Source organism: Populus alba, chromosome 1 (assembly GCF_005239225.2).
Source record: "Populus alba chromosome 1, ASM523922v2, whole genome shotgun sequence".
Taxonomy (NCBI): Eukaryota; Viridiplantae; Streptophyta; class Magnoliopsida; order Malpighiales; family Salicaceae; genus Populus; species Populus alba.
The window spans coordinates 46,790,552-46,805,925 of NC_133284.1; positions in this window are offsets into that span (position 1 = coordinate 46,790,552).

The following is a 15,374-nucleotide window of genomic DNA, read 5'->3' on the forward strand; positions in this document are numbered from 1 at the left end:
TTTAGACCGGACCGGGTTTAAAAACTATGACTTGGATTATGGGATTGACATAACTTTATAGAAAAAAATGAAGTGTTTTTTTTTTTTAAATGGTGTGTTGTAACCATTTTTGGGTCCCCACAAAAAAATAAATAGCCAAAAGAGGTTAGAAAAATAACAGGAGGCAGAAGCGCTAAGAAAATGGTCAAAAAATCGGTCAAGGAGGTTAAAAATACAAAGATGAATTTTTGACAATATATTCTTGAATGATAAGAGCCCTGGTGGATAAGAAAATTTGATTTTTGAGGAGAAAAGTCCAAATTCGGAAGTTTATGGACTTAATTGGATTTTTAATTGAATTTATAGAGGATTTGAGTGCAAGAAAAATTGATTTTTAAGTCAATTTGGGCTTTAATTAGAAGAAATTTAAGTTCTGGGGCCCAAATATATTTTTTAGGATTTTATTGGGTCAAATCAGGGGCTTAATTGCATAAATATTGAAGTTTAATGGCCAATTAGGGGCTTAATTGTGAAAATCCGAAACCAGGGACCAATTTAGAAAAGGCGCAAAGATAGAGGGGGCTGTTTGGAATTGATTCAGGGGCCTAATTGAAGAAATTGGAAGTTTTTTGATCAATTGAGGGCTAAATTGCATAAATCAAAGGCCAAGGACCAAAGTGGAAAACGCGGCCAACTATGGGGGCGGGAACCGAAATTGACAGGGACGCAATTGAAATGAACAAAAAGTAATTGGGGGCTGATTTGAACTTTGGCGCGTTTCTGGCGCCACATTTAAATGAAACGGCGCGTTTTCTCCAAAACGACGCCGTTTCATACATAAAAAAAAAAAAAAGAGAGAGAGAATGGCCAAACGGTGCCGTTTTGAACGGCACTGTTCACCTTTCTTCTTCCCCCGAACATGCAGCAGAAAAAGAATGGTTTGTTTAAAAGAGTTGTCCCCTTCGTGCCTCATGCCCGACCACTAGCCCGAAGCGCACCACGTCTTGGGCCACCGACCAAAGACATTGGCCGACCACCGCCGCGCCTGCCCGAAACCGAGGGAGGTGCGCCTTTGACAGCGGCGCCTGTCGATCCGACGACCAGCCGCCTGCGAAACCCGCTCCCAGGCGCACTAACAATGGTCCCAACACTCTTTCTCTCCTATAAATAGAGAAAAAAACCGAAGGCAGAGGGGTTGAAAAAAAAATTGAAGAGAGAGAGAGGGAACGAAGGAGAGAAGTTAGAGAGAGGCGAACAAAAAAAGGAGAGAGGAAGAAAGGAACATCAAAACCAACTGAAAACGAAAGGAAAAAGGAACTGAAAACAAAGGAAAGGGAGGGAGCGGAGAGAGCGTACCGAACCACTTGGAACAGCAGCGCCGCCGCTTGGAGCCACCGGCCTCCACCGCAGCGCCATCAGCGAGGACGTCCGACCAGCAGCACCGCCTCCACCGCACCAGGTATGCTTCCTCCCCCCTGAGTTTTTTCCCGAACTGCATGAGGTTTGCCTCCTGCATGCAGAATAGTTCTGCATGAGGAGGTGGGGAGGGGAAAAATAATCCCCCCCCCGTTCAGCCTTCATTGCTGGGCCAGGCTGATGCTGGCCCAGCGTTATTAATTTTCTTCTGCTCTGGGCCAGAAGGTTTCTGGCCCAGAAATATTTGTGATGGGCCAGAATGGTTCTGGCCGAACCCGTTTTCTTCTGGGCTCCACCTAATATTTGTGATGGGCCAGAATTTATACGTAAAACGTATTCCTAAATATTATTAATAAAGTTTTGGTATAAACATTAGAACGGTTAGGATTTTACCCGATAAGATAAAGATCTTCTTACCGAGAAGGATTTTTCTTGAACCATAGACAGACCAACAACTAGAAGTCCAATAACACCTTAGTTTTCATCAGACAATAAAACAATGCAGCTTACCTGAGGTAGGGCGTATTTGGGGTGCTAATACCTTCCCTTTACGCAGCCAGTCCTCGTACCCGATCTCTGAGACCAGTTAGGGTTCCTAGTGATCAAAATACTAGGTGGCGACTCCAAAGAACCAAATCAGTAAAACAAAAAATCGCCAGTCGAGCTCGCAATTGGATTTTTTTTAGGGTGCGACAGAATGGCGACTCCGCTGGGGAACGTTTGTAGACTAAGCTTTGTTTTTGTCTGATTTTGTTTGTGTTTATTGTTAATATGCCTTTCCTTTTATTTGCGTATTTGTTTTTTATTTTACGCGTACTATTCATGCATTGTATAAAATTGTTTCATGCATCACTTGCTTTTATTTTGAGAAGCACACACAAGCCTTAAGTTAAGTGGGGAATTAGCGATTTACCCTAAGACTATTGGTCAGGGTTTAAATGCGTGAAACACCCAACTCATATCTGAGTGCCTGCTTGGTAATGGTGGGCATACGTGTCTTAACTGTTCCTTGCAACGCCCCTATACTGTCTTTATGAAGAACGTCACTAGGCAGATATGAGACCCTTCAAGACCAGATAGAAAAACTACCCACTCTCACTTAATAAATAACGCTTGTCCTTAGGTTATGTATCTTACTTTCATTTGCATCACGATTAATAATGTTAAATTCATCAACCCAGGTTTTGAGCTGAAATCATGACTAAGTACCTCTCTTTTCAAGAATTTGGACAAGAGTCTGACACCAACCTTGGATCCCAGTTATCGGTGTTTTACCTTTGGAAACATCGATATGACACCAACCTTGGAAGAATATGAGAGAATCCTGGATTTTCCAAATGGCAACCACAGAATCTACCACCGACGCAGATTTGAGGACACAGCTTCGGAGGTAGTCAGTTTATTAGGTTTAGGAAAGATCAACCAGTGTAGAGTCGCCGAAGGGGGTTTTAAATGGAAGGTCATTGAAGCCCGAATGAAGAAAAATGCCGAAGAAGGCAAGTTGGGAGATGAACGATATAGGTTGGTGGCTTTCGCCATTTTTGGACTACTGTTGTTCCCTTCTGAAACTGGGGTCATCAGTTTAGAAGCAGCAAGTGTCTTCGCCGAATATGAGCATGATCGGATCAATCCTTCCTCAGCCATCTTGGGGGAAACCATGTTATCTCTCAATCACTGCCGAACCCATGGAAAAGGAGCTATGAGATGCTGCATCCCTTTGTTGTATTTATGGATAATCAGTCATATCGAAGCACCAAGAGACATCTTCAACAACTTTTGGTTGTTTGACTTGCGACCGTTAAAGATTACCATAGATGAGACTTGGAAGAATTGAGATGAGAAGGCATGGAGAGATAAGTATGCAGCATTGCCAAGGAGCAACTTCAAGTGGAAAGCGTCGTGGATGAACAACGCTATTTGCACAATGAGCTGTGTAAGCAAGATATGGGTTCCTTTGATTGGTGTAACCGGTTACATCAGCTATGCGCCCGCCCTCGTAACAAGGCAGTTACACCAATCAAAGGAACCCATATCTTGCTTACACAGCTCATTGTGCAAATAGCGTTGTTCATCCACGGCGCTTTCCACTTGAAGTTGCTCCTTGGCAATGCTGCATACTTATCTCTCCATGCCTTCTCATCTCAATTCTTCCAAGTCTCATCTATGGTAATCTTTAACGGTCGCAAGTCAAACAACCAAAAGTTGTTGAAGATGTCTCTTGGTGCTTCGATATGACTGATTATCCATAAATACAACAAAGGGATGCAGCATCTCATAGCTCCTTTTCCATGGGTTTGGCAGTGATTGAGAGATAACATGGTTTCCCCCAAGATGGCTGAGGAAGGATTGATCCGATCATGCTCATATTCGGCGAAGACACTTGCTGCTTCTAAACTGATGACCCCAGTTTCAGAAGGGAACAACAGTAGTCCAAAAATGGCGAAAGCCACCAACCTATATCGTTCATCTCCCAACTTGCCTTCTTCGGCATTTTTCTTCATTCGGGCTTCAATGACCTTCCATTTAAAACCCCCTTCGGCGACTCTACACTGGTTGATCTTTCCTAAACCTAATAAACTGACTACCTCCGAAGCTGTGTCCTCAAATCTGCGTCGGTGGTAGATTCTGTGGTTGTCATTTGGAAAATCCAGGATTCTTTCATATTTTTCCAAGGTTGGTGTCATATCGATGTTTCCAAAGGTAAAACACCGATAACTGGGATCCAAGGTTGGTGTCAGACTCTTGTCCAAATTCTTGAAAAGAGAGGTACTTAGTCATGATTTCAGCTCAAAACCTGGGTTGATGAATTTAACATTATTAATCGTGATGCAAATGAAAGTAAGATACATAACCTAAGGACAAGCGTTATTTATTAAGTGAGAGTGGGTAGTTTTTCTATCTGGTCTTGAAGGGTCTCATATCTGCCTAGTGACGTTCTTCATAAAGACAGTATAGGGGCGTTGCAAGGAACAGTTAAGACACGTATGCCCACCATTACCAAGCAGGCACTCAGATATGAGTTGGGTGTTTCACGCATTTAAACCCTGACCAATAGTCTTAGGGTAAATCGCTAATTCCCTACTTAACTTAAGGCTTGTGTGTGCTTCTCAAAATAAAAGCAAGTGATGCATGAAACAATTTTATACAATGCATGAATAGTACGCGTAAAATAAAAAACAAATACGCAAATAAAAGGAAAGGCATATTAACAATAAACACAAACAAAATCAGACAAAAACAAAGCTTAGTCTACAACGTTCCCCAGCGGAGTCGCCATTCTGTCGCACCCTAAAAAAAATCCAATTGCGAGCTCGACTGGCGATTTTTTGTTTTACTGATTTGGTTCTTTGGAGTCGCCACCTAGTATTTTGATCACTAGGAACCCTAACTGGTCTCAGAGATCGGGTACGAGGACTGGTTGCGTAAAGGGAAGGTATTAGCACCCCAAATACGCCCTACCTCAGGTAAGCTGCATTGTTTTATTGTCTGATGAAAACTAAGGTGTTATTGGACTTCTAGTTGTTGGTCTGTCTATGGTTCAAGAAAAATCCTTCTCGGTAAGAAGGTCTTTATCTTATCGGGTAAAATCCTAACCGTTCTAATGTTTATACCAAAACTTTATTAATAATATTTAGGAATATGTTTTACGTATAAATTTTTGAAATATTGGCCTAGTTCTCATGGCTTGAATAAACTGGTTATTAAAGCCAAAATGCATGATAATACATATATTCTTTTGAAATTTCCTTTGTTGTGTGAAAACATGATGTTATAATATTTATATATATATATTGGAGAGACTAGGCCGTATTTTAAAACAAAAACAATTTTTTTGGAAAATATTATTTTTTTTGCTTTGATGAAAATCGGGGTATTTTAATACTGGGTTTGTATCTTTACGGTATAAAAATACAACCCAATATTAATCCACCTTAAATAAAAAATGCAGGAAAAATCAACAATATTTTTAAGGACTTTTGGAATTTTTTGAAAGCAAAAACATTTTTTTTTATTTTGAAAATCTTTAACGTTTTGACGAAAACCGGGTATTTTAATACTGGGTTTGTATCCTTACGGTATAAAAAATACAACCCAATATTAATCCACCTTAAATAAAAAATGCAGGAAAAATCAACAATATTTTTAAGGACTTTTGGAATTTTTTGAAAGCAAAAACATTTTTTTTTATTTTTGAAAATATTTAACGTTTTGACGAAAACCGGGTATTTTAATACTGGGTTTGTATCCTTACGGTATAAAAATACAACCCAATATTAATCACCTTAAATAAAAAATGCAGGAAAAATCAACAATATTTTTCAAAGATTTTTTTCAAAATTTTTTTTTTATTTTTATACATATAATATGCACACATATATATTTATATATATAATATATATAATATATTGAGTGGGCTGGGCCGGCCCAACTAACTGGGCCGGACTCAGCCCAGAAGAAAACGGGTTGGGCCAGAACCATTCTGGCCCATCACAAATATTTCTAGGCCAGAAATCGTCTGGCCCAGAGCAGAAGAAAATTAATAACGCTGGGCCAGCATCAGCCTGGCCCAGCAATGAAGGCTGAACGGGGGGGGAATTATTTTTCCCCTCCCCACCTCCTCATGCAGAACGATTCTGCATGCAGGAGGCAAACCTCATGCAGTTCGAAAAAAAACTCAGGGGGGAGGAAGCATACCTGGTGCGGTGGAGGCGATGCTGATGGTCGGACATCCTCGCTGATGGCGCTGCGGTGGAGGCGGTGCAGCTGGTCGGACATCCTCGCTGATGGCGCTGCAGTGGAGGCCGGTGGCTCCAAGCGGTGGCGCTGCTGTTCCAAGTGGTTCGGTACGCTTTCTCCGCTCCCTCCCTTTCCTTTGTTTTCAATTCCTTTTTCCTTTCGTTTTCAGTTGGTTTTGATGTTCCTTTCTTCCTCTCTCCTTTTTTTGTTCGTCTCTCTCTAACTTCTCTCCTTCGTTCCCTCTCTCTCTCTCTTCAGTTTTTTTTTCAACCCCTCTGCCTTCGGTTTTTTTTCTCTATTTATAGGAGAGAAAGGGTGTTGGGACCATTGTTAGTGCGCCTGGGAGCGGGTTTCGCGGGCGGCTGGTCGGTCGGTCGACAGGCGCCGCTGTCAAGGCGCGCCTCCCTCGGTTTCGGCAGCGCGGCGGGTGGTTGGCCAATGTCTTCGGTCGGTGGCCCAAGACGTGGTGCGCTTCGGGCTGGTGGTCGGGCATGAGGCACGAAGGGGACAACTCTTTTAAACAAACCATTCTTTTTCTGCTGCATGTTCGGGGGAAGAAGAAAGGTGAACAGTGTCGTTCAAAACAACACCGTTTTTATGTATGAAACGGCGTCGTTTTGGAGAAAACACGCCGTTTCGGAGAAAACGCGCCGTTTCATTTAAATGTGGCGCTAGAAATGCGCCAAAGTTCAAATCAGCCCCCAATTACTTTTTGTTCATTTCAATTGCGTGCCTGCCAATTTTGGTTCCTGCCCCCATAGTTGGCCGCGTTTTCCACTTTGGTCCTTGGCCTCTGATTTATGCAATTTAGCCCTCAATTGATCAAAAAACTTCCAATTTCTTCAATTAGGCCCCTGAATCAATTCCAAACAGCCCCCTCTATCTTTGCGCCTTTTCCAAATTGGTCCCTGGTTTTGGATTTTCACAATTAAGCCCCTAATTGGTCATTAAACTTCAATATTTATGCAATTAAGCTCCTGATTTGACCCAATAAAATCCTAAAAAATATATTTTGGCCCCAGAACTTAAATTTCTTCTAATTAAAGCCCAAATTGACTTAAAAATCAATTTTTCTTGCACTCAAATCCTCTATAAATTCAATTAAAAATCCAATTAAGTCCATAAACCTCCGAATTTGGACTTTTCTCCTCAAAAATCAAATTTTCTTATCCACCAGGGCTCTTATCATTCAAGAATATATTGTCAAAAATTCATCTTTGTATTTTTAACCTCCTTGACCGATTTTCTGACCATTTTCTTAGCGCTTCTGCCTGCTGTTATTTTTCTAACCTCTTTTGGCTATTTATTTTTTTGTGGGGACCTAAAAATGGGTTACAACAAAGTGTTTTAAAAAAAAATAAGAGAGAAAAATTATTCCACCATAATCTAAAAAAAGATTGATGTATGATTTTTTAAAAACAATTCTTTGATTTTATTTAAATGAAGGTAAGCCCATTTAAAAAGGAGTCAATGCCTGCTCATTTTAATTTTTTTTTTTTACTTGGATGGACAGAAGACATATTATCCTCCTAACCAGTTTTTTTTTTCTTGCGGACGACTCTTAATCTGCAACAACAGGTAACCTATCATCTACATCTTTAGTTTCATGTAGTTAAAAAATTGGGATTGGACTTTTCAACTTTAAAAAATTATTATTCAACTATTTTTTTTAACCTAAAATATTTACAAAACAACCTAGAAATCTGTATAAACCCCTTTAATATCTTCAAACAACTTAAAAATTCTCATGGTTAAATCTATTCTCATTGAATATAACATGTGGATATCAAAATTGATTTTTTGATGATCCAAAACTGTTTATTTATTGATTTTTTTTCTTTGCAACTGAAATCTCACAAGTTTCTCTTTTATCTTTTTAATTAGAGACTGAAAAAAAAATTTATATTAAAATTAATTATTTAAAATATAAAGGAACCAAAATGTTATTTAAAAAGTAAAAGTATCAAAGTAAATGTTTTCCTTAATTTTTGAACCAACACCTATTTTCTCTATGTTTTTTTCACTTTGATGCTCCAACTTTAAATCCTTCCCTTTCTTTGTAAATTAACCTAAATTGATTATCAATTTAATTATAAAAGAAACTAATTGAGTAGAAAAGAATTAAATGACTAAAATGAAAAACAAATTTTCTATGAATTATGTGTTTATGAACAACGGCATGGGTACAGTGATTTCCCCCCATCTTTTAAGAGTTTTGTAACTTTTGTTATTTAATTTTATTTATTTTGTTTTTTTTAAAAGAAAAAAAAAAGAGAAAAAAAAGGGGGTGAGTGCCGTGTGGGGTTAGTGCTATGTGTCGAGGACAAATTTGACAGCGGATAGCAAGGAGCCTTCCATATTTGAATTCGGAAGCGAATAGAAAACAAAAGGTAAAAAAATACAGTCTCCTGTGGCTACCATCTAATGTTAGGCCTAATCTATGATTGTTTGGACCTTTTGTGGAATGGAATTATTTGGATTTTGAAAGAGGGAATCCCCTTCGATTCTATGGCCCAAGTCTTCGTAAAAAGAATTTCCCTTAATTTTGAGGGTATAGATTTTTTTTAAATTAGTTTATATGTCAATGAAAATTAATTTTTATTTTAGAATAATTTTAAAAATATATTCTCCATATTAGTCTAATATATTAATTATTTAAAAGGATTTAATAAATTATCTTGATCTTAAGATTCAAATTTAAAAATTTTAAAAAATATATACAAATTTCTTTCATTATCAAACCAATCAGTTTAGCATGTTGTAATTTTTTTCATAATAAACCCTCTCTCAATAATTTTGCCTATATTTTCTTAATGATTGAAATTTGAAAGTGATTTTGTATTAATGATAACATTTGTTTTTCTAATGGAAGGTGACCACCCACGTGGAAAAGGAAGGGATTATTTGTATGATGATTATAAGGAATTAAAAGAAGCAAATAAATTGCTTACAAAAAATGAAATCCCAAGCAAAACGACGATGTTTTACCATTCATCACACAGAATCCCAAGTGATTGTTGCATCTGTTTGGTAGAAGAACATATATTATTATCATTTATAGAATAGTTTTTTACAGGTAATGTTATTACCTAATGTTGACCTTATTTGCTTTTATTTTAATTTTTAAGGGGAGTTAAATTTGGAATTAAAAGATTGGGGAGTAATTTTGATTAAAAGAGTGATTTAACAAATTTTGAAGAAATTAGGGACTATAATGTGTTTTTGTCTTTCTCTTCTAATCTTCAGTTTGAAAATGATCATTATAATATCTTAGTTATTCATTTTTAAATTTGACTTTAAACTCTAATCAAGTTTAAATTTTTTAAAAAATAATGAGTTTTTTCTTATATTTGAATTTTATATTTTATGAGACTCCTGTATTATAAATATAAAATACCAGTGTATATAAAATAGGAGGTGGAAGCATATTAAATTCTCTATATTGAGGGGGGATCAAAAAATTCTACTTCAAGAGTAGACCTAAAAAAAAAAAAACAAAGCAAAAAGTTAGAACTCACACACAGAACCCAAAAATCTTTCATTGATGATCTAGCCAAAACCACTTTCTTTTTTTCTCTCATTTTCTTTCTCCCATCACTATCTTTTAAAAAACAAAAGAAGAAAAAATTATCAACCATCGATCACCCATCATACCTATAGCTACATTGATTCCATCACACCAACGCCAACATATCCATTATAGATTCAACTAGTCCCTTCAATTGCTAGCTAGCCTCAGAACAACAATCTCTACCCCTCTCTAAAAATCAAAGCTTCCATTAATAGTAAAGCCATGTTGCTCTCTGACAACCATCAACCCCTAAACACTAACACCCATGACAAACACCTTTCTTCACTTAATTGTTTCAGCCGAACCAGCCTTTAAATACAGTCAAGCTATACTAGCAACACGAGTCATACTAGCCTATAACTAGCACTTTGAGTCACACCTCCGGCTCTTCTTATTCTAGCTCATATGTCACCATCCCCCCCTAAGATGATAGCAAATATGTGAAGATAGAAGGGGAATAAATTGATTTTGACGTGTGATTTTTTTTTTACAAGTAATATTAATTCTCATCGCAAGCAAAAACACGAAAAGGAAAGGGGAAGTTACCTAATCTGTTATTATGCGCTCAATCCAAGACTCCAAAGCGTCATTTCATACGTCATCGTTTATGGCGGCGTGTGACAAACACGCACAGTGGGAAACCCACTGTTACTACAACATCTAGTTTCATTTTGACAGTTTCGTCATATTTAGCAACATTGTTGAAGGTTGATTAATTTAGAATTTGAGATTTGTTTTTGCAAATTAATTATGTGTATTTGTTTTGAGTATTTTTCAAGGATTGTAAAAGTGGTTTTGTGAATAGATTAGTAAAAATGAGTGTGTGTGGTGAATGATTTTTGTTTTTTAAAACAAAAAAATTATCGTAAATCATTTTTATTAACCATTTCTAAAATTTTCTTTATAACCAAGTCCTAAAAACCATGAAAAATACATTTGCATTAACTTGTGAGTTCTTAGCATAAAAAAGTGCTCAAAAATATTTTTACAAGTTTTAGTATGTTTATAAAATTGTTGTTTTATCATTTTTTTGATAAATAATTTTTTTTTGTTTGCATATGCACTTTATAACAAGTTTATAAAGTCCATTAGAACTTAACCCAAATAAAATAGCTCATTGGGTCTACATACAAAATATCCAAAACACATCTCTTTAAAAGGATCCAAAGTCCACTTCTGTAATTATTCCGGATCCAATGACCAGTTTAAAACTCAATCCATAAGCGTTCGATGTGGATTCATGACAAGTATTAATCTTGATATTTACTGGTGTCAGAATCAGAAATATCAACTCTAATATCTATTAATGTCATAGTAAAAAAAATTGACCCTAATATTTATTGATATTAGAGTCAAAAATATTATAAATATATCATTGATAATATGGTACAACAACCCATAATAATTTAAAATAAAACTAGCAATACAGCTTATTTAAAATAAAATGCTTTAGAAATGATAATATCTTCTATCTAGTTTAGTCAATCTCTTATTATAGAGTCTATGAAGATTAGATAGGATTTCTAGTAATATAAATGATGATTTTTTAAAACACCATATTTCCTCTTTAAAAATAAAATGTAAGATATTTTTTTAAAATTTTTTTTTTAAAGTGGCCACGACATCAATCACAAGTAACATAAATAATTGTCTTGACATTTTGCTGTTTCCATTGAAACAATAAAGTTTTTGCTGTGCCACGTGGGGTGTTCAAATTTATGAAGGCATGGTTGGTGGAATGGAACCTCGTGTGTTTGATTTTTCGAGAAAAGAAAAACAAGTTGAGGTAGGTATAAGATATTGCCCCATAAGTGGAAGACCTGGAATTACGGTTTAATAATAATAAAAAAAAAAAAAATCATGGTTGCTCGTGCCTCATGGACGAAAGAGAAGAAATATTTGTCAATATATATATATATATATATATATATATATATATATAATTATATATATATATATATATATATATATATATATATATATATATATATCTTTTGATTGAGCCACTCAAATGATCTTTCAAGCTTTGAAGTCAAGTTCGACTGCCCCACAGAATAAGGGTCATGGTATTCCTTGAAGGAGAACCAAGGGTGGCAAGCTTTTAATACCAAGACATTCTTCAGCCATTTTGAAAGGTAACAATCAAGGTTATTAATTATGTTTTGTTTTGATTGGGATAGCCGAAATATTTTATACTAATTCAATAAATAGATCAAAACAGAATAATTTTTATCTCATTTTAAATTTTGATTTATTCTAGATTTTTCAGTTAAATTCCATTCGAAATATTTTGTTTTTATTTTACATATTCCGTGCCGGTCTTGAAATGCTATTAAATCAAATTGAACCTGGTTTAATTTAATTAATTAAACCATCCAAGTATAAAAAGTTTTTTTTCATTACTATTTTCAATAACAATGATATTAATAATAATATTTAAAATTATTATTATTATTTTCATTAACAATGATATTAATTTTTTAAAATTAGATTTATCACTAATATATATATGATTTATATTCATATTATTTTTTTCAAGTTTATACTTTATAGGAATTTGAGCAAAATAAGAAATGTTTTAGATTTCATTAGCCTTGATAACATTGACCTAGCTTTATATTTTAAAAAATTTGTGTTAAAAAATTTTAATTTCATAATATTTTTATATTTTGTTTAAGTTGAATTACTTTAAGTTAAAAATCTATTTAATCTTGATTATTTAAAAATATTTTAAATTTTCAAATTATATTTGTTTGACATTGTATTTGTATAACATAATTTATAATTAATTTATTTTGAATTTGAATTATGTTTGTTAAATATATATATATATATATATATATATATATATATATATATATATATATATGTATGAGAACAGTATAACCTTGAAATGAAAAATTAAAATATTATAAAATTAAAATATTTTATTTTGATAGAAAAAATAAAATACTTATAAAAAACGAAATTGACATCCTTGCTAAAAATAGTATTTGAGTTATGAGGGCAACTGTCAGCATCACAAGAGTTTGGTTTCGCAGGCAATTTTGAATCTTTATTGCTTGAAAACCAGGCAAAGCAAGCGAAAGCTACAATTGCAGCGTAAATAAAAGGAAGTATCAATCACGCCATTTCTTATCATTGTTTGCCTTAAGATCCATAGGCAGTCATTAGTCGTGAGAATTGCATATTTTTTAATGCAATAATAATAATAATAATAATAATAATAATAATAATAATAAAGGGTTCCTCGTGCCTCATGGATGAAATATTTGATAATGTGGTGTATAATATTTTTTAAAAAAAATATTTTTTATTTAAAAATATATTAAAATAATTTTAAATTAATCTAAAAATATAGAAAAAATATAAAAATCAACTGGACAAAATTGAAAAAATATATTAAATTAAATAAAAATAAAAAACAAAATAATCATAGTTAACTCAAGTTAACCTACCAAATATGTGACCCAAGTCCTAAGAACAAAATATCACTATGGAAAGCAACTTGAAAAAATATTATAAAACTTAATTTTCAGTTAACTCAGTGATGAATGGTGAAGTAGAAAACAAAATTTAAAAAATAATCTAAGTTAATCAAGGTTAGTCTATCAAACCTGCAATCTAAGTCGTGAGACCGAGATATCACAACAAAAAACAAATAAAAAATTACGCAACTCAAATCCCAACCAATCCCTTATAGAAAAATGAAAATAAAAAAAGAAAATAATTCAATTATAAAAAGAACAAAAAAAGCCCAATAAAAACACAGATAAACATACCAAACTTAAAACCTATAATTATAAATAATATTATGATGCATGATAATTTTTTTAAAAAAAATATATTAAATAATTTTTAAATTTTCTTTTACTTTTAACATTTACATATCAAAATCATTTAAAAAACATCAACTTTATTTTTTTTTCATGTGAAACTCATTTGTGAGGGTAATACTTGAACAAGCAAACAAACTCATCACCGTTTTCCTCCTTATGAATCGATAAAACACATCACTCGAGTATCAATGAACAGTCCTTTGACCTTTATTGAAATTCAAGAAATCAGAAAAGATGTTTAAGCACTTTAACTTCACAAGATTGGTCAAGACATCAAACCAGCGTAGAATTGGGATGCTCAATGAGTGCACGGTTGGAATTTAGTTCTCTAGCTTAGAAGATCGCCGCAATTTCTCTGTGGGTTTTTACACTGAAAACTGTACCCATTTCTTGGAACCCTACAAAGGGTGATGATTTTGTGACACTTGCTGACATACATCAATAATATATCGCCAATCATATGATGAGACACAGCTTTTTTATAATGAATTACTTGTCCAGATTTTGGGTAGAAAGGCATAACCCTGCACAGGAAATACCCTGTTAAAGCATTGAAATGACGAACACCGTCTAAAAAAAGTCAAATTATCAATACAATTTCTTAAATAGTATATATATAGAAACAACTTTTATTCAATAAGAAAATCATTTTGGCTTTTCCATTAGAGCTACGGAATCAGGGGAATAAAGATAAAAAGAAAATTAGATTATTTATTTTGGCTCTATCTTTATGCTTGTGTGTCTGGGATCTTAGTACAGGTATTTTTATAAATTATACTTAAATTGTAAAGATATTAGATCAAAATTTTTAACAAAATGTAATTAATTACAATATTAAACACTGCCTCAGTCACCTACTTCTCGTGGCCATAAGAAAAAATGCATCTCTTTGGTTAACTTCATATTCACTCAAAAGGGCGTTGGAGTAAAAAAAAAGAAGAAGAAGAAGAAGAAAGCATGCGATGATGGGTGTAAAAGCATTGTGAAAATGTTGACAAATCTATGTTTTTATTTCTAGAAAAATACACAACAGCGCTTCCATGTGTCTATCTACCAATATGATATCAGCAGTTTGGTAGCACTAATTGGGCATATAAACAAATACCATGGCGTGATTAGGATGTGAGTCAATTAGTTGGAGTGGTTATGAGTAATGCTTGCTCTTACGAATTCCTGGAAAAATAGACAAGGACCTGAAGAGACTTTGTTAGGTTTAGGTCTCCTAAAGTGATTTGCTTTAAGGTAATTTCTTGGTGTCTGTGGAAATTAAACAAAGTAATGGGCGTCGTGGAGTCCCAGAAGTCTTCCCTGAAGCTATTTTTAACTTTCAATTTGAGAATATTAGGAGTAAAGAAGGGTGGAGGGCTGGATCGAGACGGGATTTTCAATCCCTTTTCCACCATCTTTCAAAGAGCAATGCTAGAGATCATGCATTCATTTGTATCAAATTAACTTAGGGTTTTCAAAGAATTTTTTTAATATTTAAAGAAAAGGGCAGGTAAATATCATAATCCACTGTCGCTCTCTCTCATTTCCACCTTTTGTTTTTAATATTGCGCGTGGGGTAGGATTGGAATCTTTCTAATTAAGGTTCATGGTAGTCTGTCACTCTTCGTCATTCGTAGGGTCATCTTATTGTCAATCGCCTATCACCTTAGATACGAAAGAAAAGAATTTTGTTTGTTTTTGAGGACGATGATACTGGTTGCTGAACGTGTAGGACCTGTCCAGTTTTTCTTGTTTTGTCACAACACCACCACGAAATTGGAAAAAGTCGATGCAATTTTCCATTAAGGAAAAACTTGTGTCCACAATAATTATACCAACTAAAT